This window comes from Petaurus breviceps, unplaced genomic scaffold (assembly GCF_028583685.1).
Source record: "Petaurus breviceps papuanus isolate PSGF00001 unplaced genomic scaffold, PetGlider_PUasm1.0 582, whole genome shotgun sequence".
In the NCBI taxonomy this organism is placed as follows: Eukaryota; Metazoa; Chordata; class Mammalia; order Diprotodontia; family Petauridae; genus Petaurus; species Petaurus breviceps.
The window spans coordinates 10,859,118-10,881,637 of NW_027186390.1; the positions used below are offsets into that span (position 1 = coordinate 10,859,118).

General features: G+C 39.0%; 1 long non-coding RNA gene across 1 annotated transcript in view; it reads right to left on the reverse strand.

Moving 5' to 3' along the window:
- The window catches only part of LOC138173448 (uncharacterized), a 41,512-nt gene extending 22,360 nt beyond the window's left edge, over nucleotides 1–19,152 (reverse strand). The window contains exons 1-2 of the long non-coding RNA XR_011171404.1: nucleotides 19,003–19,152; nucleotides 3,839–3,904 (exon numbers count right to left, since the gene is read on the reverse strand). This is a non-coding gene — a long non-coding RNA (uncharacterized lncRNA). The remainder of the gene's footprint in view (nucleotides 1–3,838; nucleotides 3,905–19,002) is intronic.
- Between the last annotated feature and the right edge of the window lie 3,368 nt (nucleotides 19,153–22,520).

Consider the following 22,520-nt stretch of genomic DNA (forward strand, 5'->3'; position numbering starts at 1 on the left):
GGTGTGTGTGTGTGTGTGTATGTGTGTGTGTTTTAAGTGTCTGAGGCCGGATCTGAACTCAGGTCATCCTGACTCCAGGGCCAGCGCTCTACTCACTAGGACACCTAGCCGCTCCCAGTAATAATAGTTTTAATGGAATGATATTTATATTTTAAAACACTACTTACAAAGTGATTTACATAGTTTATCTCATTTGATTCTCATAAACCTGTGATGTTGATAGGCAAAGTATTTTACAGATAAGGAGACTGAGACCCAAGAGAGGCTGAGTGACCTACTCAAGGTCACAAAGCTAGTAAGTGTCAGAGCCTTGACTGGAACCCAAGTCTCCTAAGTCCGAGTGCAGTGTTCTTTTCAAGACACTATAACTATCTGCTTGAATAACTTCATTAAAAGAAAAACACAAGGCCACAAATACCAAATGAGGAAAGATTTTATAAGAATATTTGAAAAAAGATCCATAGCTGATCACAAACTGACAAGTGTAGCCTTAATAATAATATAAAAAAACCAGTATTACTGGGACATATTAAGAGGGACATGATATAGAATAGGGAAGCAGGAGGAACCAGACTGAAAATTTCATTGGAATAGAAAACTCCCAGTAAGGAAATTCCCTCTACCAATGTGGATGTGCACTCCCTTTGCAACTTTAGAGTCTGAGGCACACAGGATCAGGTAAATGATCTTTCTACTATGATTAGTATTGATCAGGGTCTCTAATTCACAGTATCATGTCTGAGTTGGCTCAATACTTTCAAAAAGATAAAAAGGAAACTTGGACAGGTCAGAAAAGATTGATTAAATCATCAAAGGGATGGAAATGGGTCTTCTGAGGAAAGGTTAAAGGATATTGATGTGCATGTGTACCAATGCAGTGCTATCATTAGCAAGAGCAACACAAACATGCAACAGAAAAATGAATACAATAACCATGAACCACAGCCTACAGAAGGGAGGCAAGGGAATTCATAGAGAACCAGCAAGAGGCCAATTCTCAGTAAAGGGTCTAATGAATAAAATCTGGGAATTCTTGTGTTTCATGGTAAAAATTACATATATCCAGCCTTGAGTTTTTATCACTGCCATCATGATAGCTAAGTGTTTACTTGGGGCCAAGAACAAAAGAGTTCCAAGTATTTTACATGCATTATCTAATTCTTTCTCATAATATCCCCTTGAAATCAGGAAGAGGGATGTTTAATATTAGCTCCATTTACCAGCTTAGGAATCCAAGACAAAGAGAGCCTAAGCCATTTGTCAAGGTTCCTCAGTAAGTCAGTTAAGGACTGAGAAAGGCCATTAGGGTCTCTTAGTTCCCACCTCTGCCTTTCTATTCTAAAGAAAAGTTACAATATTTTTATTTAAAAATAGCTGCCTAAGAGGAGTTCAACAGTAGTGTTTTCAAAGTCCCATCCAATCTATGCCCAATGTACGTTTATATAATACTGTCACTGGCTAATTTGATACTGTAAAGTATTTGTTTATGAAATTAAATTCACACTTTTTATTTTGGTGAATGTTACAAATGACTGTAAAAGTGATATGTATCTAGATGTGAAGGTGGGGGTTGATTGAATCAGTCATTACACCCTACTTAAAGTAACTAATAGATGAGAGGTTCCCAAAGTTATTTGGCCTTTAAAAAAAAAGCACTCAGGCCCCCACTGGAAATCTTTAACCTTTTAATGATTTGTTGTTTTTTTTTTTAATTTGCATCATTTCAAAAGAATATAAATTTTTTAAATTCATCTTAAATTTAATAATTTATTGTAAATTTGTAGGGGTTTTCCTGCATTGAAATTTTGATGATATAATATTTCATCATGTAACAGTATAGTATTGTATTGTAAACAAGTCATTACAGCATATATTCCTGACAATGACCAACACTTGCTTGTTAAGACCTGCCTTATGACTTGACCACTGATCACTTATAATTTTGCATTTTGTGTGTTGATTTGGAAAATAATGTAATCACTACAATTTTATCTCTGTTACACAACAGATAAAACATGTACAAATGGTTTTTCAAATTTTTTTTTTCCTCTTTCCTTATGCTTCCACTGCCCCTTTATTTTTATGAAATGCCCCTCAGTTGCACCCAAGGCTATTACCACTGCCACCCCCCCAAGTCATTCCAGCATTCCTAGGAGGAGGTATTGCCCACTTTCAGAGCCTCTGTTAGATACTCTATGACTAGATACATTTACAAGGTGAGAACACCTTTATTGAATTAATGGATCAATTAAGGTATTAAGTGAGGCCAAGAAAGTACTTAAATTGGAAGGAGTAAATGCTATGGATGAAGTTAAATGATACTACCTAAGAAGTGTTTGGAGACTGGCTGAAGAAACTCAATTATACCCTGTAGGGCCACTTCTTGTAGCTAATTAAGTCTGTTTTGGCTAATTCATATTAACTGATAATCAATGGGGCAACACATCAGTGGAGTTCATGAGCAATAGTATGGGGGGGGGCAGAAACTACCTCTTAGGATTAGCTCTAGAACCCTGGAGGGATCAGCAATTACTTATGCTCTGGAGACTCAACCTGCTAAACCACATATAATTGGTAAGTCTAGACCAGTATTCGGGAATCTGCAGCCGGCAGGTTTCCCACCCCAGTCTAATCAGACTGTTGGTCAATAAGCCCAGAACCTTCAATACAAAAGAAACCCCAAAAAGTGTAATTAATTTCTTTTAATCATCTCTTCTTTCTTGGCTAGAGGCTTCCAACAAAAGTTTTGTGTCTTAAACATCATTATCTTTTGGCTTTCTTCTGTCCCTGAAGACAGACAGTGATTACACAGTAGCTAAAGATTATTCCTCTTCATCAAGGGTTCTTAACCTTCGGTCTTTGATCTTGTATGTCTATGTATGTATGTATGTGTGTGTGCACATTTATTTCAATATAATTTTGAAATTTTTGAAACCAAAAACATGGTTTCCTATGTATTTTATTTCATGCATTTAAATACACTCTTTTCAAAAGGTCACCCACAGGCTTCATTAGGCTGCCAAAAGTCTTCATGATACAATAAAGGTTAAGAATCTCTGGGATTTAGATGGAAAATCTGCTGTGAATACTCAGAATCAGCAAAAATTGCCTACATGTTCCCAACACAGCTGCACTGTGTAGAAAAGGGTAAGAGAAAGGGGAGGTTGGGGGTGAGGGGTGGGAGGTGGTAGACAGATGAGTGGGGGGGGGGGGAAGAAAGGAAAGAAGAAGGAGGGGGAAGAGGGAAACAATCAGTATTGGAATTATTTATACCTATCCCAATAATAGAAAATATATTTCCTATTAATTTTTAACTTGACATTTCAAATGCATGTTTCATTCACTGATCAAAAAAAAAGTAGTTCATAATAGTGACTTTTAATTACTCTGCCTCTCCTACAACCTCAAGTATCAGAATCAGAGACAGAAAAGAGAAAGGTGTAGCAAAGAGCTAAAACAGGATGGAGGAAAGTGGAGAGAGAATTAGGGAGAAGGGAAAAAAAGAAAAGGAGGAGGAAAAAAGTTATACTTAGAAGCTATATTTTTCTAAATTTCACATGGGCTGCTACTTCAGGCTACAAGGAAACATTTCACATGAGTAAAATGGTCTGATCCATTCCCTTCTCTTAGATCTTCTTGGTAAGAAAGTGGACAGGTAAAAGGATCTTTTCCCAAAGATTCTAAGGCACTTTATTGCAGTGACAATAGCATATTATACCTTAATTGATTTGTTGCTTACCATCTCGATGTGTGGGGGAGGGAACAGAGGGAGAGAATTTGGAACTCAAAGTTTAAAAAAATGTTAAAAATAAATTTTTTTTAAAATAACAAATGGTACCTGTAGTGCTTTACAATTTCCAAAATGTTTTCTACTGCATTATCTCATTTGATCCATCAGACAAACCTGAAAGGCAAATGGGATACTTATTATTACTCTAATTTTACAAATAAGGAAACTGAGGCTATTGCACAGCACTTTGGCTTCAAGTTCAGTGGTCCCTCTACTCTCCTGCTAGGTCCGCTGTCCAAGCATGTTCAAGACTCTGGAGTGAGAAGTCCTTATCCCGTTTTCCTACAAGGGGGACAGTATCATTATATGGTTTATTGCCCCAAATTAAAGCCTTCTGCTATTTTGTTGTTTTATTTTTTTTAAGCTGAACAACATTTTAGGGATTATCAGTTTACTGTGCTACTCCCCTAAAAGTCATTGTCCTATCACACCCTAATCTAGGACGTACACAATATCCATTTTTTCTGCTTCCAGAAAATTCCAGGCCACTAAGGATGATGAAAGTCTGCTAATGTCACTGTTGTAGAAGCACAAAAGGTTTATCCGGGAGATAAGTGAATTATGTGTTCCTGTTTACAGTAAACTACTGAACTCCAGGCTAAGAACCTATCAGATTTTCCCTTTAAGTAATAGCATGGCCTCAGACGCTTACTGGCTGTGTGACTCTGGACAAGTCACTTCCCCCAGTTTCCCTGTTTCCTCAGCTATAAAATGAGCTGGAGAAGGAAATGGCAAATATCTCCTGTATCTTTGCCAAGAAAATCCCAAATGGAGTCATGAAGAGTCAGACACAACTGAAATGACAACAACAATAACATGGTAAATAAATCCTGACTTTTTTTTTTCCCCTGGGAGCAAGAGAAATTCATGAAAGAGAGCTTTCCTTATGTTTTAGATCCAGTAAAATATATAAAGGTATAATTCTCCCTCTTCCCACAATTGTTTGTAAGTAAACTCCTAATGTAGCTTGAAAAACAACTGATAATACTGTTTGGTAGAGAAATTTTCATTGTCTGCATCACTAAATTCAACAAACTCAGTAAGTAATAAGTTGTATAAACCATGTGTGACAATCATATGACAGATTTTAAACTGGACAAAACCTTAGAGATTATCTAGTCTGGTCTTTTCATTATAAAGTTGAAGAAACTGTAGTCCCAGGAAGTTGAGTGATTTGTCCAAGGTATCTTGGGTAGGATCACAAGGAGGCTGATTTGGTTTAACAAAAGGAAATGTACAGTATTGTCCAGAGCCTCTGCCTCAAGACTCTGGGTTTACACAGACCAGGTACGATCCTGATGGATTAACCTCAAGGTAGGTCACGTTATCTCTTGGGTTTGTGCCCTCATCCCAGAGTAAAACTCCTCCACAAACCCTGAATGACAGAACAGGAGACAGAAAATAGAAAGGTCTAAATAAAGGTTTGGGCATGGTTTGTGTCTATGTGTCCCCACTCTGGCACTCACTATACAATATGGGTATGGGGTATTCAAGGCAGCTTTTATTTCACAGGATCTGAAAGTTCAAGGGAACTCCAGCAGCCACCTAGTTCAACCCAGGCAAGTCTGCCCCCTTCAATTATCAGTTACTGATTATTTTGGAGTCATACCCAGTCACTAGGGAACCATGAGTAAGGCAACTAAAGATATATCTGGTCAATTCCCATTACAGAAGCATCTCCTAATAAAAACAGCTCTCTGAACAAGAAGTGCATCCTATGAAATAGGGACTTCCCTTTCACTGGAGATATTTGTGCAGATAAGGGGGATGGGGGGAACCTGTGGCCTCGAGGCCACCTGGGGTCCTCTAGGTCCTCAAGTGACACCCTTTTGGATTCAAAGGGCTGCACTTGAGGATCTAGAGGGCCACAAGTGACCTGTAGAGCACAGGTGTTGCCCCCACCCCAGGCTAAATAATCATTTTGTTAAGCGTGTCCTAGCCAAGGATCCATGCTTCATGGAAAGGTGCTCCTAGTTAATTTCTGAATTTCCTTCCAATTCTAAGACTATATAGCCAGTCTCATTTCATAGTCATACTGGGTCCATTATCCAGAATGTTAATATGGACCCATCTTTCTGAGAGCTGTAGCAGCGACAGAGAGACCACTGGCACACTGGTTTTTTTTGACATTTATTAAACACCTACTATGTGCCACTCAGGTGTCACAGTGCTTGAAATTGTGCCACTTGGGACTAAGCTTTGCCCTTTCCTTTTTGTCATCTTTCAAAATGCAAATATTCCTGGGAGAGGAAACATCATCTGCAAAATTTTATCCTGAATTTGTTTTTCAGATCTGCTTTCTCGTAACAGGAGGGAGCCAAGGCATTTCTTTGAGGAGAGGAGTTGGGGAGGGCAGGCAGGGGATGTTGTACTAGAATGGGAAGCAAGGATGAAAAAAATGTGGTGCAGCGCTTTCCAAGGTGGCCCATTTCACAGTCTTGCCTAGAGCCAATTCTACCTCTATGTGCTAAATCAAGGGGAATCCTCTGATTTTCCTCAGTTGGTAGAGGCCAGAGACCATGGTGGAAGGGTGAGGAAAAGAGCCGGGTTCTCCTTCAGGGATCCCCTCTGCTCTGAGCTCAGTAAAGCTGCAGCATTCTGAAACATTAGAAGGAGAACATAAGCAAACATCAGGAAACCTGGGGTCTAATTCAGGCTCTGCTACTGATTTGCTTTGTGACTTTGGACAAGTCATCTTACATTTCTGCATCTCAGTTTCCTCATCTGCAAAACGAGGGAGCTGAACTAGAGAAAAGATTCTTAACCTTTGCCTCCACAGACCATTTGGGGGAATCTGTGAACTTTGATGAGGAGAAGAAATAGCATCTCTAAAAGAAATTTAGCATTAACTGATTGGTAAGGCAGAAGTCAGACCTTTTCAGCACCCCATTAAAAATTAATGTAGGAGGGGGCAGCTAGGTGATGCAGTAAATAGAGCACCAGTCCTGGAGTCAGGAGGACCTGAGTTCAAATCCAGCCTCTGTATCAGCAATGCCATATTCACAATGCCTATAGAGATTACAAATATGCTGATATAATTATCCATTAGAAAATACGTCATGTTTGCCATATGAGGAAATAAACTAGAAAATTTATTAAGATACCAAAAGACTGAGTCCCAAAACCAGAAAGTGAAAGCCATCAGAGTAGTTATGACATTGGCACAGGTAGATAAAGTAGAAAGCACCCACATTTTCAAGCCTTTAAAACAGAACAGGCTACCTCAGGCAAAGGTCCTCCTCTCCCCACTCACAGCAACCACCCAGCGTCCTGGAAGAGCGCTCCCAGCAGCTCCGGCCCCTGGCAGTCCTCAGCAGGAGTCCTTAGCAGAAAGTCCTTAGCAGTTCTAACTCAAAAAGGGCTTCGCGCTGCCACTGCCTCTGCTGCTGCCGCCGTCACCACCACCGCCAGCCACCGAAGGAACGCTAGCTTGGCTTCCGCTTCCTCTTGCTCCGCCCCTTCCTGCTACGTCAGCAAGTCCAACGGGGCATGGAAGATCTTTAAATCCCATAACCCTTACAGCCTCAGACACTTGACACACATTAGCTGTGTGACCTTGGGCAAGTCACTTAACTCCAATTGCCTTGCCTTCCCCCTGAAAAAAAAAAGTAAGAATAATGACCAAACACAATTCCAGAGAACTTGTGATGAAACCCACTTCCTGATAGAGAGGTGATAGACATAGAGTGCAGATTGAACCTTTTTTTTTAATATGGTTAATGAGGGAATTTGTTTCCTTTGATTGTATATGTTTGTAACAGGGTTTTTTTTTCCTTTCTCAATGTGATGGAGTAATGAGGAAATGAAGAAGAGAAGGCAAACAGAAAATAAAATAAAATGGAATTTTAAAAAAAATGTCAGAAAGCTACCTGCCCACTAATAAGGCAGGCCCTATTTGGAATCCCTGGCTGCCTCTAAATCACTAGGAAGGTTTTGATTTAAAGCCCCTAATTTGCATGCAAAGGAGGAGGTCACAGCATTAGGAATCAAAAATCATCTCTAAGCACTGAAGGAGTACCATTCTATCTCTTTAAATTTTGCCTCAGTAAACCCAAGGGCCTTGACCTAGCAATTTATCTCCCGCAACTCAGCACATCCCTTCTGAACATGGTGAAATGAGTGTGAAACAGCAGGAGGGGGATGGGACATACTGCTGCCACAGAATGAAAAAAGGTTGCTATATAAATGTATATGTATGTTTATATACCAGATGTCAGGGTAGAACCACCTCATGGAGGCTGAGGCAAGGCTAGACCAGGTACATGGAGAATTCAGAATAGAATGACTAGATGGATGGTAGGGTATGGTTTGAGGAGAAGAAAAAGTTCAAATTACTAATAAACATTTCCCAGAAAAAAATAGATGAAATATTTTTCTTATGGGTAATACTTGTGACATTTGGAAATAACTGCTTTGTTGTAAAACAAAATAAAATCTTAGCAACCTATTAACAGCAGCTTCAATCTCTTTGGATATAATGTTAAGATCCTACTATAGATCAATTTATACAATAACAACAGCATGGTAATGACAAACAACTTTGAAAGACTTAAGAACTCTGGTTAACTTGATGATTCACCACAATTCCAGAGACCTAATGAAGAAGCTTGCTACCCACCTCCTAACAGAGGGATGATGGATAGACTTGGGGAACGATTTTGACATAAAATTTTGGACATGGCCAGTGCAGGAATTCATTTTTTCTGGACTATGCATATTTGCTACAAGGGTTTTCTTTTTCTTATTTTTCAATGGAGAGGGAAGAGGGAGAGAAAGATTGTGGGGATGGGGGGGAGGGGATTAATTTAAAGGAAAAAACCTATAATGAGCAAGTTGAAACCTACTATGAAAAAGTTGAAATGTAAGAATTTATCAAGGAAATATTAAGAAAATAAATCTTTGTATCTATCCTATAAAAATGATTTATTTAACTATTGATTAGAGAAATGCAAATGAAGACAATTCTGAGGTACCACCTCATATCTATAGATTGACTAATATGACAGAAAAGAAAAATGAAAAATGTTGAAGGAGAGGTGGAAAAATTGGGACACTGCTACACTGTTTGTAGAGTTTAAACTGACCTAATCATTCTGGAGAGCAATCTGGAACTACGCCCAAAGGTTATAAAACTGCACATACCCTTTGACCCAGCAAAGCCACTTCTAGGTCTGTATCCCAAAGAGATTTTTTTTTAAAAGGAAAAGAGCCTATATCTACAAAAATATCTATAGCAACTCTTTTTAGGGTGGCAAAGAACTGAAGATAGAAAGGAAGCCCATCAATTGGGGAATGGCTGAACAAGTTGTGGTATGTGATTGTGATAGAATTGTGCTGTAAGAAATTATAAACACCATAGTTTCAGAAAAACCTGGAAAGACTTTTAAGAACTGATGCAAAGTGAAATGAGTATTTGTACACAGTAATAGCAATATTGTATAATGATCAAATGGGAATGACTTAGCTATTCTCACCAATACAATGTTCCACAAAAATTCTGAAGGACTTAATAATGAAAAATGCTATCCACCTCCAGAGAAAGAACTGAAAGCATCTGAATGAACAGCAAAGCATACTGTTTTTTTCTTTACTTATTTTTCTTTATTTTTTGTCTGTGTTCTCTTTTGTAACATGCTTAATATAGAAATATATTTTGTATAACTGCATGTGGATGATCTATATCAATTTGCTTTCTTTCTCAATGAAGGGCAAGGGAGAGAGGGAGGAAAAGAACTTGGAACTCAATATTTTTAAAAACAAATGTTAAAAACATTTTACATGTAATTAGAAAAAATAACATAAATTTTTTAAAGAATAAAATAAATTCTTGATTGGATTATTTTGCTGAGGGAGTATTTTTAAAGATGCAGTGGTTATCCTAAGAGGCTTTTGCTCCAAGATTCAGGTTGACTTTTTAAAAAAAAAATAAGCCAAAAGTGACCCATTCCTTCTCAAATTGCATTATCAAAAATAATAGTTAACATTATCATTAGTTGTTTTTTATCTTGTTTTATTCACAAGATTAATAGCTAACATTTACACAGATAATATCAAGATTCATCAGATAGAGGGCCTGACTCAGAGTTCTGAAAACCTGAGTTTGTATTTACAACTTGTTTGACATTTAGACTAGTCATTTAACCTCTCTTAGACTCAGTTTACTTGAACTGCCAGGATTATAATAGTACCTGCTTCCCAGGGCACCTTTTGTAAAGGTTAAACAGTAATAATATGCAACAATAAATAATAAATGTAAAGTGCTATTTGTAATTCTTTTTTTTAATTTTTTTAAAATTTATTTTAGTTAACAACATTCAGTTCCACAATCCCTTGAGTTCTACATTTTCTGCCCTTCTCTACTCCCCCCTCCCCCCATGACAGCATGCAATCTGATATAGGTTCTACAAATATATAGGTTCTTCAAATTAATATTTACAGATATCAAATAATAATCAAATTAATTGTAATATGTTCTTCAAATTAAACAGTAGTCAAATTGTAAAGAAGATTTATAACCAACAGAGTGAACAATGAGAAAGAAGGAATGAAACCGAAAAAAAAAACACAAAAGAGAGAGAAGTAGTCTCTTTGTAATTCTTAAAGTGCTATATTAATGCTAGTTATTATGAAGTGTTTTAAAGTTTGCAAAGTACTTTACATATTTTATCTCATGTGAGCCTCACAACTACCTGATGAGGCAGGTACTGTTATTATCCTCATTTTACAGATGAAGAAACTGGGATCGAAAGAGACTTACACAGAATCACAAAGTTAGAAAATGTCTGAGGTAAGACATGAACACAGGTATTCCTGACTCCAAGTTCAATGCTCTATCCATTGTGCCACCTAGCTTCCCGGGAATCTAGTGGAACAGGCAGCATCAGCTTTATTATCCGCACACATGGAGAGACTAAAGTTCACAGAATCTGAGAAATTCAGAGTTGGAAGAGGCATCAGAAGCCATCTAGTCCAACCTGTACCTCAACAGAAAACAACTCTATTAATACATTAATCAAGTAATAACTATTTATCAGGTGCCAAACACTACACTAGGTTGATTGTTCTCCTTCAAGTTTGAAGAGACCAAAATGACCTCACTATATGGGGTCAAGGTAGGGTGTGTCCACCTGTGGCTACCCAAGATGAGCTTGGAAGGCTTGGGCACAAATAGTTCATACCTTGCTTGTTTTGGCAAGACTCTGAGGTAGGTAAAATGGTAAAATGATATAGGTGATGTCTTTTGACTTGTTGATTGGATTTGAGTGAGGCAGAGTTGCCTGAAGTCTGAAGTCATCAGCCTCACTCTGTCTTCCAGAGTCATCAAGGTGCAGTGACAGGACAACAACCTCTAAGACGACTGGTGATAGCTCAGGATGCAATGGATAACCTTGGCATCTTCAATATTTGACCGAGTTCTAAGGGCTTCACAGCATCAAATTGTTCTCATCCACTCATTCTACCCTCCAGCAAAAGTCTTGATATGCTTGGGGTAGACACCCCACTGATTCACCAACAGGTTTAAGGCCTTTTTAGCCAGTCTGCTGAAACGGTACGCTAGGGTGTGGCTGTTGCACATGCTATAGCTTCTTGGAGCCACAGGTGAGAGTTGGGTAGACATCAAAGGTGTATGAGCAGCCCTGAAAAGGGTTCAGCAGCCCTCACACCAGAGGTGTTCACTGAATACCCATACATCCCACCATGCTAAGTACTGAAGATACAAAGACAAAAATGAAACAGTTTTTGTCCTCAAGGAGCTTGTAGTCTATGGAGAATGATAACAAACACAAAGGCAAGTATATACAAAATGTTGCTGTTTTTCAGTAATTTCAACCATGTCTGACTCTTCATGACCCCATTTGGGGTTTTCTTGTCAAACATACTGGAGTGGTTTGCCATTTCCTTCTCCAGGTAACTTTTACAGATGAGGAAACTGAGGCACTCAAGGTTAAGTGATTTGCCCAGGGTCACACAGTTAGTAAGTGTCTGAGGCCAGATTTGAACACAGAAAGATGAGTCTTCCTGACTCCAGGCCCAGAACTCTATTTCACCACCTAGTTGCTCTACCATAAACAAAATAAGTAAATACAAATATATGCAAAAATAATTCAAAGTAGTTAGGGGAGAGGGAGACACTAGCAACTAGCAGGGGGAGGGGAGATATTAAAGGCCTCACAAAGGATGAGTTTGAGCTGAGCTTGACCAGAAGTCATCAAACCTCCACTTGAAGAACTACAATAAGAAGAAACACTACCTCCCAAGACAGTGTACTCTTCAGACAGTTCTAATTAGGAAATTTTTATGTACATTGAACCAAAATCTGCCTCTTTGTCATGTCTACCCATTGTTCCTACCCTTTAGAGACCACTCATGACAAGTTCAATTCATCCATATGACAACCCTTCAAATATAGATATCATGCTGTTCCTAAGGCTTTTCTTCTTAAGGCTAACTGCCCCAAGTTCCTTCAACTAACCCCCATATGGTAGAGTCTCTAGTTCTCTCACAACCCACAGACACCCTTCTTTGAACGATTTCTAGCTTGTTAATGTCCTTCCTAAAATATGGCACCTACAACTGAACCCAACACTGCACAATGGAGGTCTGACCAAGGCATAGTACAAGGCTCTTATCTCCCTTGCCCTGGATGCTATGTCTTTCTGAAGTTAGTCTAAGATTACATTAGTTTGACCTCTGCATCACAATCTTGACCCACATTGAGCTTGTGACCTACTAAAGATAGGATTCTTTTTCTTTCTTATTGTTTATTCCCCACATTTATTTATTCTATTTTTAATTTGTGGAATAAAACAAGTATTTCTATAACATTTCCATAACATAGTATAATAAAAATGATTACATGTGAAACTGCAAATCTATCATGTACAACTTGCTATTCCTTTTAAATACATAATAATCATGTAAATTTCTTTTTCTTTTCCTTCCCTCTTCCGCCTTTCCATCCCCCCCTCCCACCATGGCTACCATTCTTAACTTTTTTATGTGTGTACCCCTTTGTCACTCTGGTGAAACCCTTCAGAGAGTAATGTGTTTAAATGGATAAAATACATAGGGTTACAAAGAAAACCAACTACATAGAAATTCAGTTATCAAAATTTTTTTTAAACCAAGTTCTTGGACCACTGTCCTATGGACCACTGTTCTAAAGTCTGCAACTTTGTCTCATGTGAGCTGATCTGCAGCCATACTTCTACCACCTTAGAATGGCAAGTTTTTGAAACCAAGTCTAAGACTTAACATTTATCCCTCTTAAATTGTATCTTCATCCAAATCGTTCCTACCCTGATGTCTGTCTCCTCATGGCATAGAGGTGAATCTGAGTTCTCAAGGGTGTGGTCAGGGCATCACAAGCAGGTTCTGACATACAGAAAATATGTTTCAACTCTGCTGCTGGCAGCAGATTGTGTCTGCTGTCTGGGGACCAGCCAAGTTAAGTGCACCAAGTCTCATAAAAAGTAAGCTAGTCATGAGGTAATGTGTCTTTGTTCATGGCAACCCAGAAAACAAAGAAAACATAAAAATATCCTCAATCTTGTGTAAACTCTCATTTCTGCAGTGATGATAGTGGCAGAGTGATGGAAACTGATAGCTAGGTGATGTAGGTATAGAACATTGGTTAGGTCTGGATTTAGGAAGACCTGAATTTTAATCTGGCTTCAGACTCGTACTAGCTATGGGACTGCAGGCAAGTCATTTACCCTTTGTCTGCCCCAGTTTTCACATCTATAAAATGGGGATAATAATAGCACCTACCTCCCAGGGTTGTTTCAAGGATCAAAAGAGATAATATTTGTAAAGCACCCAGGACATAGTAGGTACTTAATAACTGCTTCTTTCTTTCCTGGTAAATGTTTAATAACTGGCTCACTGGGGGGAAAACATATGCATGGCATGCTTTTTAATTTGATCTGAATTATTAACATTTTCTCCACCACTTTATTAAGTTTAGAGAATCAACAAAACAATAAATCAAGCCCTGATTTGCAGCATTTGCCAGTTTCCGAGATGTAAATAAGCTCACACTGAAAATTTAACAATCAGCTCTTAAGTTGGTTTGAGTTGATACCAGCACAACCTTGGATTAAAAAAAAAAGATGCTGAGAGGATAGAAAATCACAAAGCTTTTAGACAGTCTTCAAATAATAATTTAACTGTCAATATCATAAATGTGGGGCAGCTAGATAGTGCGGTGGACAAGAGTGCCAGGCCTGGAGTGAAGAAAAGCTGAGTTCAAATCCAGCCTCTAACACTTGCTAACAGTGACTCTGGGCAAGTCACTTAACCCTGTTTGCCTCAATTTCCTCATCTGTAAAATTAGCTGGAGAAAATGGACAGCCACTCTATGATCTTTGCCAAGGAAACTCCAAAAAGGGATCACAAAGAGTAGGCCATAATTGAAAATGACTGAATAACAACAATCCTAAATGGGAGACTGTTGACCAGCAACTGAATCATAACAATGCAGGCAAATTCACTTTGAATGAGTTGTAGCTCAGATAAAGAAAGGTTCTCTGGCTCTCCTTAAAGAGTCAAACTGAAATGGAGTTGATTTCATTTGCACCCAAAGACAATAGGAAATATAAGTGAACGGGCCACTTGGTGAACTCACCTTGTAGCACTCAGGAGGAGCAAAAGCAAAATGGTGGCCATGAAGATAACTGTAACTTAGGTCCCACTATCCCCTGCAGAGGATGAAGAAGTAGAGGAATTTTTTGGAGAATCTGATATGATCTTCCAAACTAAGGCAACATATCTCTAAATATACTTAATCCTCAAAGACTCTAATGCAAAGGCCAAATAAATTTTTAAAATATGGTTCAGTATTAAAAAGCAAAAGAAGCTAAAGACTACAGACTACACATGAGGAGTCTCATATCTATATGTCAAGAAAACTTTCCTCAAGAGATAGTGATGTTATCAGGGAGATGGTAAAACAGAACACCTCAAAAAACTGGAATTTGGCAACTCCGGTATCTGACATTCCCCTAATGGAAGCGAAAAGATGTATATTTTGTACACATGTACAAAAATATTTATAGCAGCTCTTTTTGTGGTGGCAAAGAATTGGAAATCAAGGGGAAGGCTATCAATTGGGGAATGGCTAAAAAGTTGTGGTATATAAATGCATTGGAATACTATTGTGCTCTAAGAAATGATGAGCAGGCAGACTTCAGAAAAATCTGGAAAGACTTTCATGAACTGAGGATGAGTAAAGTGAGCAGAATCAGAACATTGACATAGTAACAGCAACATTATACAATGATTAACTATGATAGACTTAGTTCTTCACAGCAATACAATGATCTGACAATTCCAAAAGACTCATGATGGAAAATGCTATCCATATCCAGAGAAAGAACTACATACATACAGAGTCTGAATGCAGATCAAAGTACACTATTTTCACTTTTTTTGTTTTTTTCTTTCTTGTGGTTTTTCCCTTTTGTTCTGATTCTTTTTTCACAACATGACTATTGTGAAAATGTATTTAATATGATTGTACCTACATATATAACTTCTATCTGATTGCTAGCCATCTTGGAAAGGGGGGAGGAGAAAGAGGGAAGGAGAAAAAAAATTGGAACTCAAAATCATGTAAAAGTGAAAGTTGAAAATGAGAATTAAGAAATAAGTAAATTTTAAAAAACAAAACCAAAAAAGTTCCCTAGCGGTCACATGTTGACTTAGAAAAACACATATTAACATTATCTATCTATATTCTATTATATTTTTACTCCTTTTGTTAACTATTTCATAATTATGTTTTAATTTGGTTAGGGGAGCCCTTCCTTGAAGCTTCAAATTTGATACCTCTGCCCTAGAGGCACAAGATTCACAGGACTTTGAAACTTAGAACATTTTTATTTGCACTGCAAAGAACACAAAAAAAGGACTTTAATCCAAGCCCACAGAATCAAAACAATCTCCTTCCCCCTCCTTTGGACCACCCTACCCCCAGAGATCTGTATAACATATGTGACTTAGAGGACTGCCCTAGAAGGACCCCCACAAGAAGGAGAAGAAGACAGCTGTCTATTTTTTCATGTCTGTCCTCCCCTCTAAGACCCTTGCATTGTTGATTTTTATTTCTCCTGAAAGAGTTCCTCTGATGCTGTGTGTGTGGATATTTCCCCACTCAATCATCATCATTTTCAGCTCCTGACTGGGGGCTGTCATTGCTGTTGTCTAACTCTGGTTCTCCCCACAATCCAGTTCTCCTCCAGCACACTGCCCATTCTTGTTACCTTCTCACCAAGGGGACCAGTGCTGGCATTTGGCCAGTGGGGAAGAGACCCACAGCATCGCTATAGTTATTTCATGCCACCAGCCTTTTGAAATTTTTTTTTAAATTAGAAGAGTCCCACACTGCACACAAAGGGTCTCTTCAATTAACTGTGGGAATGCCCCATATCATCTACTTGGTATTCCAGTTTCGATCATTACTTCCTGGGCTTCGTGACTTCTGCATGCATTAGCATGTCCAATTCAGTTTGGAGGTTTGGAGGGGCACACCTGACCTCCTTCCATTTTCTATCTTCATCTAAGACTTTGGAACCAGATTGTGTAAATTGTCCCAGGCTATATCTCTAAAGAATTTCAAAAGGAAGGGTGTGTGTGGTATGTTTGCATGCTGTGTATGTTTATGCATTTATGTGTGTCCTCTCTACATATTTAATTTACATATTTAAGTTGGAGTTAAAACTATTCCACCCCATTCTAGCTCTGATACCTTAACTAGGTGAGAATATGCTCAAGCAACCAATTGATCCAAAAACCTGAGACTAAGTGCAAATAGGACATAAACATAGAATGATGTTGAACAAGAATCACTTTCAGCAATCTCGAGGAAATCTGGTCATACCAAGAGACTGTTTATAGCTTATCTGGCAAGCTGAGAAGAGAGGAAATGCAAGAAATGGGAGTGCATGCAGAGTTCTAGGTGAATCCCCTAAGGAGGAATTGCCTAGGGCTGGGGAGTGAGAAGAGGCCTGCCTCAACTTTGACCTTGGCTAGTTCCCCTTTCCCCATCACTACCCATTTTGCTTGAAAAAATATGTTCCTGATTCTAAAGGTCTCGATATTGAATTTCCCATCTTCCCTTGGACGTCCTAAATGGTATCAGGGAATGGCTGGAGGCAGTGTCTGCATCATAGGGAGCCAACACTAAATGACTGTCAGATGATAATCTTGGTGATGGGGTTTGGGGTTGGAAGGAAACATACCAATTGGGGCTAAAGCCACTGGTATTAAAGAACTCCCCCTGACCCCTCCGGGTTATCTCTAGAACCCTGAGGGGAAGATATACCTGAGCTAGTTCTGGGAACCTGACTAAACAGTAAGAGTGAGAGTTAGGATAAGGATGCCTCATTGATAAAATGGTTGCTGTTGTTCAGTCATTTCAGTGGTGTCTAACTCCTTTTTTTGGAGTTTGTTTTTTTTTTAGACAGGGCAATTGGGATTAAGTGACTTGCCCAAGGTCACACAGCTAGTAAGTGTTAAGTGTCTGAGGCAGGATTTGAACTCAGGTCCTCCTGACTCCAGGGCCAGCACTCTATTCACTATGCCACCTAGCTGCCCCTTTTTGGAGTTTTCTTGGCAAAGATATTGGAGCAGTTTGCCATTTCTTTCTCCAGCTCATTTTACAGATGAGGAAACTGAGGCAAACAGGGTTAAGTGACTTGCCCAGAGTCACAAAGCTAATAGGTATCTGAAATCAGATTTGAACTCAGGAAGTTGAGTCTTCCTGACTCCAGGCCCAGCCTCAGTCCACTCTGCCACCCAACTGCCAGAGATTATATGGACTACACATGAAAAAAAAAAACTTTTTTAAATGATTCCCTAATATATCCCAGTATGCAAGCAAGTTAAATCACAATGCTATTTAGTATCAGCATCTGTATTTCTAATTTGCTCCTTTTGTAGGATTGAAAGCTGGAAGGGACTTTAGAAGTCATCTTTTTCAATCTAATTTTACAGATCAGAAAACCCAGAGAGTTTAACTGATTTGCCTAAGGTCACACAGGCAGTAATAGTAACAGAACTGGAATTCAGGCTCAGGAATCCTAATTCTAAACCCAGTGTTCTTACCATTGCACCATCCTGCTTTTCTTATCACGTTCTACCTTGTACTTTAATTTTTTTGTGTTCATATTATTTTTCTCCTATTAGATTATAAATTCCTTCAGAACAGGAACCCTATCATTTTTCAACCTCAGTACCTATACAATATCTTTCACATAACAGATATTTATTAAGTACTCGTTGAATTGAAATAAATAATTTTTATTATAACTTCAGAGAATAATTTAGCACATAGATAAAAAAGGAATTAAGACAGAATTCTATCTTAGTAGCAGCTTGGATGACCATTTTGCTTATGATGAGTGCTTCAAATTCTAAGCAACATCTGGATCAGAGAGGTATGGGAATTTCCTCTAATCTTGCTTCAAATGGAAGGTGAAGGCTTTGGGAGATTACCAGCAAGAAAGATTGTTATTCTCTGAAGAAATGGACAAAGAATGCCTTGCTTTTGACTTCTACTGCTATTATTATGAGATACACAGAAACACTAAAATCTTACTTACCCATATTGATGAAGGAAGTAATCTGCTTTTGAAATGAAAAAAAAAAGTTTTCTCCCTTCCCTTGATGTGTAACTTACTTACCATTTGATATGCCTTTATTTTAAGCTTGCTTTTATAAACCATCTGATTTCACACACATTTTCCACACACTAGCTACAGCTCAAATCCAAACATTCCATAATGCCTCCATTCAAGGTTCTTTTCCTCTCCTGCTTTCCAACTCTCTGTATGGATGCTTGCAGTATAGAATGAGAGACTATTTGCCTCCATCTGTAACCTTAAAAGCCCTTCTTGTATTCCCCCTCCCCCACCTCTTTCTAAGCATTTAACAAATAATTCATGGCATGAGGAGGGGGCAGAGGAGGAGGGAATGGTTCCCTTTAAAAGCCATGTTGCGTAGCACTGCCCAATACTGATTTGTATTACAAAGAAGCAAAATCTTTTTGAGGAAATCTCTGCATTTCAGTGTCAAGACTTGGGTAATTTAAGCACTAATGAACAGTAATGAGAAAAGACGTCTTACTGAAAACAAAGCAGAAAATGTTTCTGGGTTAAGTCTGTGTTACAGACTTGGAATTTTCTTTTCCCTCTTAAGCCTTTTGTTGTTACCTGGGCCAACTGGGTCTCCATAGTGCTTCCAGGCTGTGGAAGAAGTGTTCTCATCTGCCACAATGCCTGCCTGATTTGATTAAAGAGCACCATTGGTAGCTCCGAAGGGGAACTTTCCCATTTCTCTCTAGCCAGACGGACAGTAGACTTGAGAGTGGAGGGGAGGGATGGGGGGAGCTGACACTCTGAGGGGGTAGAATGGATATAAATAGGTTGAACCACAAAGCACTGCGAGGCAGAAATTTCTGTATCAAAGGCAGACTTCTTTTTTCTTTTCCCCTCCCCCCAGCTCCACTGTATAGGATTGAAGAACAATCCCCCACCAATCCTTTAGGGTATCTGACTAGCCTACAAAAATGTTGGGCTCAGTGTCTTTCCAATGTTCTCAACTGGAGAGAATTTAGAAGAGGAAAATGGAAATACTGTTGGATTTGGAGTCTCTTTATTTTTTCTGCAAAGCCTGATTCATTGGCTATGTGTCAGTTACCTAGGAAACGTATGTAGATAGAGGCTGAGACACTGTAGTCAGACTATTCATGAGAGTTGTGTGCTGAGTTTTAAGTGGTAGATGTATGCTAGCAGTAGGGGAGGACCCAAACTAGACAATGTGTAAATTTGAATATGTTAAAAACATAGTTTGCATTAAGTCCATTTACTTATGGACTTAATAATATTTCAGTCATCTTTTAAAGTTGTTTCTCTATCTGCCTAACATAATAGCACTTAGTAGACAGACATGAGATAAACTTGAGAGTCTAACGCTTGCCGATTTGCCAATAGATATAATCAATGTGTAAATTATGTGAATCAAAAACAGTTTAATATGAGACAGCTTAACTCCATTAGTAATTAATTGTGTGTGGATATGAATGTTGCTTTTTCCTGTTCAGTAACACTTCTTTCAGAACAGTCTTCATGGGATCAAAATTTTAAAATTGTAAATTACCAGGCATCATAATCTCTCATATTTTTAAAACAATAAAGCACTTTCGTTGCCACAGCCTCAGAAGGTAAGTTAAGGTAGCACTTGTAATCACCATTTAGATTAAGGAAATGAGGCTCTGATTTGGCCAATGTCACAAAGCCAACAGGTTTTCTGATTCTGAGGCTAGGGATGTCAGATGAAACCACACCCAAGCATGTACACATGTGTACAAAGGCCCAGGCCACAAACATTAATGGACAAGCACATGCACCCAAGCATGGGCAGACACACATATACAAATACATGGTATGCCTACATATATAGTAGACATACATAAAAACCACCTCCATTTTACCATTCCATAGGCACCACAAGTAAATTGGAAAGAGCATTTAATTTCATAGCAGAAGAGCTGAGTTCAAATCCTAGACCAGTCATCTGCATCTTCCTGGTCTTTCTCCATAACATTTCCCCAGCAGTCTTGCAGCCTTGTGCATACATACCCTCCCTAACCTGGCCTCTTCAGTTCTCATCCAAGGAATTACTTCCTGACACCCATTTCCCGATGTGTGTTGCCTCCTTCATTAGGATGTGAGCCTTTGAGGGCAGGGACTGTTTTTGTTTTTGTAGTTGTACCTCCAGCACATAACATAGTATTTACTTGATAAATAGGTAAATTTTCCAGGGTGGCTAGGTGGCAAAATGGATAAAATATTGGGCCTGGAGTCAAGAAAACCGGAGTTTAAATCTAGCCTCAGACACTTACTAGCTGTGTGACCCTGAGCAAGTCACTTGATCCTATTTGCCTCAGTTTTCTCATTTGTAAAATTAGCTGAGAGAAATAAATAGCAAACCACTCTAGTGTCTTTGTCAAGAAAATCCCAAATGGGGTCAGGCTGATTAAACAACTTTTCATTTATACATTCTTCTTAAGATGAAATAGCTGGACTCAATCTCCCTTTCAGGTCTGAAATTCTGCTGTCCTAGGAATTATTATCAATTGGGTTTCAGTAAACACACTAATCAGAGTAAAGATGTCTTCTAAAAGAACTGATTTTGAATTCACATATTTCAAAATGAGCTACATGCCAGATAATCTGAGTTTCTCTCCTTGTTATCTCATTCCCTCTCCACTCCCTCTTTCCCAAGAACATCATTTTACTATGAATACCTTAAGCAATATTTTTTTTTTCTAGGATAGCTCAACACACTAAAAACTACTAATAAGACCTTCTTGGGCTTCAGAGGAAAGAATCATTGTGAAGATAAAACATCCATGCTGGAAAAAGAAAAAGAAAAAAAAGTCAACAAGAGGTGAGCCAACAATTTCAAAATTTTCTTTAAAATGTGCTTATATCAGCAGCCAACCTCACTGAGGTTGTGATTTTTTTATCACAAGAGGCAAATTACAGAACCAAGTGAGAAGAAAACTGGGTGGGGTTTCATTTACATGTGCTCTAATGTCCAATTAACATTGTCCCTGGGAAGACAATGCCAGAAAAATAACAAAATAAAGACACTTGGGAAAGTGCTGAAAATTATACTTATTTATTGGTCGTACTTTTAAATTTTTTTCTATGCCTACACCATCCTCCCACAAAAAAAAAAAAAAGTCTAAGCTACATTTACCCAAATAATCCTGAACATGCATTACCACTGGTGAAATTGGTGGTCCATCAGGCTCTGAAATCAGAGCTGAAAAACGAAACCGTTAATTGGGGTGAAGCCGTGTCAGCTGGCTCATTTTACAAGGCGAGGCAGTGTGATACTGCAGAAAGAAAGCTGTGTCCCTGCTCTTCTCTAGGGTTTTCTGAACCACTCGCTAGTAAAGAGGCTACCACTGCACTAGGTGACGGCCGCCAGCTTCCAGATCCATTGTTTCCTCAATTCCCCCAGCTCGTCTCCGATTACCCCGCCCCGCCCTGAATCAGGGCTTGAAAGTACTCTAGCTCCAATTCAATCCAACAAGCCCCTATCAAACTAAGCCACCCTTGGCTCTATGCATTTTTCTGGGTTCACGCAGTTTTGAAAAGGCTGGAGTTTGGGGCTGTCTGCTTCTCAGTCTTCGCCAAATCCTGCCTCCCCTCCCTTGTGCTGCTGAGGTACCTGACTGGGAATCCGCAACAGGATGGCCGCTAGAACCAGCTGAAGAGCCAGGGTACCCTGGGGGTTATTTTGTAGTTGGCTGGGTTAAGGAGGATGTGTTATGTTCCCTCTCCCTACTCCCCATTCACTGCACTTTGGGATTCAATTGAAACCCATCACAATTGATTCTTCTCATTCCCTCTTCTCTTGCTGGAAGACCAAGATAGCCTAGGCCTACGGGAAGAGCTTAGCCCTGAGTGTCTCACTCAACAGCTGTTGCCTTTACTCCTCCTCCGCAGGAGTCGCGGTCATTCTGGCCCAGTGCCTGGAACATGAAAGGGGAACTTGTTTCCTAGTTTAAAAAAAAAAAGCGCCACGGGAGGCAGTTACTCACGGAATGACTAGGAATGAGCTTTTCAGATCTGCTACAAAAATGCTGCAACACACCACACACACACACATACACACTTCTAAGCATGGTTCTGTGCTATGGGTGAAGACACCCAAA